This window comes from Eptesicus fuscus, chromosome 22, assembly GCF_027574615.1.
Source record: "Eptesicus fuscus isolate TK198812 chromosome 22, DD_ASM_mEF_20220401, whole genome shotgun sequence".
In the NCBI taxonomy this organism is placed as follows: domain Eukaryota; kingdom Metazoa; phylum Chordata; class Mammalia; order Chiroptera; family Vespertilionidae; genus Eptesicus; species Eptesicus fuscus.
The window spans coordinates 32,236,894-32,242,003 of NC_072494.1; the positions used below are offsets into that span (position 1 = coordinate 32,236,894).

General features: G+C 42.5%; 1 long non-coding RNA gene across 1 annotated transcript; it reads left to right on the forward strand.

The window, feature by feature from the left end:
* The first annotated feature begins 944 nt into the window (after positions 1 to 944).
* Positions 945 to 3,983, forward strand: LOC129147901 (uncharacterized). The gene is made up of 3 exons (XR_008555115.1): positions 945 to 960; positions 1,522 to 1,584; positions 3,963 to 3,983. It is a non-coding gene; the product is annotated as an uncharacterized LOC129147901 (long non-coding RNA).
* Positions 3,984 to 5,110: the final 1,127 nt, after the last annotated feature.

A 5,110-nucleotide genomic window follows, 5' to 3' on the forward strand; every position in this document is an offset into this window, starting at 1 on the left:
AGTGGTTGCCTCCCACATGCATCCTGCCATGGGCCGGGGATCGAACCTGCAACCGAGGTACATGCTCTTGACCAGGAATCAAACCTGAGACCCTTAGGTCCACGGGCTGACGCTCTAACCAGTGAGCCAAACCAGCCAGGGCATAGATCCCATTTATTGATGGAAGATGTGTTGAAGTCACATTGTACAAGAACATGTATGATGGGAGATATTTTTGTGGCCATCTTAGAAACCTCACCAGCCACAGGTAGCTTTAGTAGTTCTTTGGAAAAGTTAGACATGTAAACAAGTCCATGCAGGGGGGTTCTGACCTTAAAACAGAAGCCCGTGTTGAGTGGAGTGGAACACCTGATTAAGCGTACCTGGAGAAAATGAGGAGGTCAGGAAAGTTTCAAAAAGAGAGTGAGTTTGAAGGTGAATGGGTTAGACACCAAGTGGTACACATTTTGGTGGAAGTTATTGGATTACAAATACTCTTTTACTGGCAACACATGTATTCAAAACATGTCTTAAGTTAACAACAACAAACTGAAGATAGAAAACCCCTGTACTCTCCAGTGCTTTTCAAAACCCCTTTGCTAGTGAGAGAATGAGCTTGAGAGGGGTCCTGGCACCTGCCAAGTGCTGACTTCCCTGGGGCTTCCGCAAGCAGAGGGGAAGATGGGACATTACAATGTACCAGGCCATGCAGTCATGGCAACCCTTGACCTGGACAGAAGCTCTAGAAGCTGGGAAGGGATGGCAGGGGAGTACTGCCAGCCAGGACTTACACTACTATAAGGAACACCTTTATGCCCACTTAGCAGACGTTACCCCAGGGGTCACCCAATCGAGTTGCCAGAAGTGTGATGTGTTGTCTGCTCTGCCAGGTCCTGGGACTTGATAAAACTAGGGATTTGTGGAGGCTTTGGGTTTGATTCCAAGGAATTCAACCATTGAGTGGCTTCATTTGAGTGTAAGGTTAGTTCTTACAGCTTTGGAGTAAAAATATTTGGAAGAAAAAATATTTTATTTAGTCATTTTGAATTGAAAGTGGCCTAGAAAGCTAACTCTGAAGACCCGTAGCTCTCTGGCCAAACTCTACCCTGTTGGCACAGCTCTGATCCTGATCTTTTTAAAAATATATTTTTATTGATTTCAGAGAGGAAGGTAGTGGGAGAGAGAGATAGAAACATCACTGATGAGAGAGAATCATTGATAGCTTGCCTCCTGCACGCCCCACACTGGGTATCCAGCCCGCAACCTGGGCATGTGGGAATCGAACCGTGATCTCCTGGTTCATAGGTAGATGCTCAACCACTGAGCCACACCAGCTGAACTGTGATCCTGATCATCACAGGAGGAGTTTAAGGAAACAGGAAACAGGGGCAGAGGCCCCTGATGTACCCTCTACACATCACCCTCCTTACCACTGGATCTATTGAACAGATATAGTTTATCTTAGAGTTTTATCCATTTTCCAATTAAAATTGAGTTGCTTGAGGATAGGAACTTTGTTTTATTTTATTTTGGCTCTCCCAGCACCAAGCACAGCTCGCATCAGTCAATCAGATGATGGTTTACACGAATAAAGATGATTCAGAGGTATGTGTGCTGGGAGCATTCACGGAAAAGGTAGGAGGGAGGCAGAGCATGTGTACCTGAATGTCCCCCACAGCAAATGGGAAAACGTCTCTGTGTTTTATTTACTAGGACTTCGTTATTAAAGGAGCATCACTGTGCCGCTCATGCTGAGCCAGAGCTGCTAATTCCGTGGAAATGAAATTCCCACCGAGTGTGTGCTTAACTTCCCCAGCACACTAAATTCATTTCTCTTTGTCTGTCTCATCCCTCCCTCTGTAGTGAAGAGATAGATAGGGCTGCGTGCAGTCTGGCCGTGGGAAACCGCTGTGGCAATTTCTGACAGATGTCTGAAGAAATGAATTGAGGTCCTTTGCAGGGTGGAGACACAAGGCAGACCACGCTTTTATTGTCACTGCTGGGTCTGCGATTTTCTGTGCAGTGCTTAACTACGAGGATTCTTTCCTGTCCCAACACGTAAAGAAAAACAGACGGGTCCAGACGCTCCCTAGTTTATCAATGCAGGAGCAACCCAGGTTTTCAATTTCTCCACTTGTGAGTAACAATTGAAAGTTAGCAGAGGCTGCTGCGAGGGGGGAAAGGGATAGAGGTGGCATCCATGAGGGTGGCTGGGAGGCAGTGGAGAAGGATCTGGGAGTCATCGCACTATGTTTGATGCCCAGGAGCTCTGGCTAGTCGATGCAGCTACTCCTTTCTGCTGAGGCTGCTCTACTTGGCTCTGAGCCCGAGCCCATGTTATTTGCCTCTATTCCCAGCGCTCTTCAATCCCCTCAGTTACACTCATCTCCCTCCACACCCCTTCTTCATCTTTCTAACTCCAACCTGTCTTTCAAGCTTCCATTTTGATGTTACTTCTTCTTTTTCAATATTTGATTTGGCCCCTCCATCACTCCTCCCTTCATTCCTGAACTTATTTCCAGTAAAGCCTTCTCATGCTGTATCATAATTTTCTTTTTGAAAAAATTATTTGATTCTGCATCTAGATGGAAAGGTGCTTGAGGGCAGAAAACCAATTTTTCTCTGCTGTTCTATTTCTATGCACCTCGTCCAATGCCTCTCTCGCTGTAGGAGACCAAACAAAAGTATGTCTTAGTAGAGAGATATAAGCAGAAGTCACAGGAAAATAGGTGGTCAGAATAAGTGTCCAAATGGATGGGACATGAAAAAGGAAATGAGGTTTCATACCAGCCAGATTTGAAATTGCTAAGATCTTGCCCTGGCCACATGGCCACATGAAGCATTTTCCGGTGTATTAAAATGGTTGCAGGTTCAATTCCTGGTCAGGGCACATACCTAGGTTTCAGGTTCTATCCCTGGTTGGGACACTTACGGGAGGCAACCAATTGATGTTTCTCTCTCTCAAACCAATAAGCTTATCCTGAGGGTTTTAAAAAATGATTAAAATGGTGAGATCTTGGTGAAATTATTACACACATTCAAATGACAGCAATATTACATTAGTAGGATTTTTTAAAAAGTATTACCTCAATTTGAATAAAAACCTCTAAAAATATATACCAAATTGACTCTGTAATTCTGTTTCTGGGAATATAACCTAAGTAAACAATCTTAAAGAATGAAAATGTTATATATATGAAGATAATCTATTATAGTATTATTTACAATAGTGAGAAATTGAAAACAATTTGCACAGTATAGAAATGTTTAAATAATGACAATATCATGCAATATAGTACAATATTAGGCAGCTATTAAAATGATAAATGCGAGGCTTATTTTTCAACATAGAAAATATTTATTATATAACTTTAGATTAAACAACGAAATTATACCTATAGCATAGTTTAAAATACATAAAATTATGTTTTTGAATAGACAAGCACTGAATAGAAAGAAATGAAAATAGCTGTGTTTTCTTGTGTGGATTTTGTGTGTTAAGAAGCTTTCTTTTGTGCAAAGCTTCCCTAGTGTTGTAATGTTCCAGGCATGACTCTAAGATCCCATGAGATAATGTGTTTAACACACTCAGCCTAACAGCTGTCACACAAGACCGTCTTTTTCAGTTCAACAACCGTTTGTTGAGTATTTACCATGGGCCAGGCTAACCCAGAAATGAATACAGCATTGATGTTGGGCCAACAGATCCAATCGACCGCCTCACACAGTAGGCTTTAAATTCATGACAAAGTAGGAATCTCTATTCATGCCTGAACCACAGCCAAAAAGCACGTAACTACAATCCTGATAATAGATAATAAAGATACTTTTGTTGATCTTATAAGAGAATAATTGAAGGTCAAAGAATTCTAGTTGTGATCTTGTCTCCCACCCCCATTCCCTGTGTGATTTGAGGCAAATAGATGAAGTTTTCCAAGTCTCTGGATTGTCATGTCTTTAAACTGTTTTAATAATTCTACCAGATTTCTATCCATAAATAATTCCACCAAGAAGAAAGAAGGAAAACAATGCCAGAGGGATCCTGGTGAGTCTGGAAGAAGGAGTATACTACTGAATCTAATCCAACATGTCTGGGGATGAGGGTGGCCTGCACACATATGTGCAACTCCATCCCAGACTCCAACCATACACAATAAACATATTTACATTACAAATAAAATTTGGTGTTTGACCATCACTTCAAACTAAGCACTATCATTTTCCAGGCCCATGAAAAAGAAATTAGTTTCATCTCCAACATCCTATCTATAGAATCTCTGGAGCCATTGTCAACTCATTTGGCTCGAGAGCCACCCTCTTACAGCATCACATCATTTTTTGACATATGTACATGACCTTCTTTCTACTTCCACAGTGTCCACCTTACACAAGATCTCATGGGCCTTCTCGGGATTTCTGTAACAGACCCTACAGTCTCAATCCACAGCAGCAGAATCTTTCTTAGTGCTAATTCTATCCTGATTGTCTTCTGATATAAAAACCTGATTGTCTTCCTTCTGCATCAAGTTTAATTTCCTCTCCATGGCCTTTATTGATTTCTGCACCTCCTCCACTTCAGTCTTTTCCCAAGCTCACCCCCTGTTGCTCCTCTGCCCATCTAGGCACCCCTTCTCTTCCTTTCAGAGTATTTTTTTCCTTTTTTCTCACAAGACCTCTTCACCTAGTTCATCACCATGGCCCAGAACCACCTCTCAGCCTTGAGCAGACTTTGCTGCTACATCTGGGCACTCAGTCTGTTTCTCTCATCTTTTAGGGACATCACCCTCTTGCAGAGAACTCAAAGAATCAAACATTTTCTGGAGATGTGCCCTCTGATCCATAACTTCCCATCTTTTCTGAGATTATTTCTTTATGTTTTCTGAAAGTGATGCGAGCAAACCTCCTTCTTTGGTGGTGCTGGCAGAGCCATAAAACCAACTCTCATGCCCTGGCTGGTGTAGCTCAGTTGGTCGGGCATTGTCCCATGCATTGGAAGGTTGGCGGTCAGGGCACATGCCCGGGTTGTGCGCTTGAACCTTGTAAGGGGGCACGCAGGAGGCAGCCCATCGGTGTTTCCCTCTCTAAAAATCAATTAAAATATTTTAAAAATTAATTCTCATGTCAACGTGGG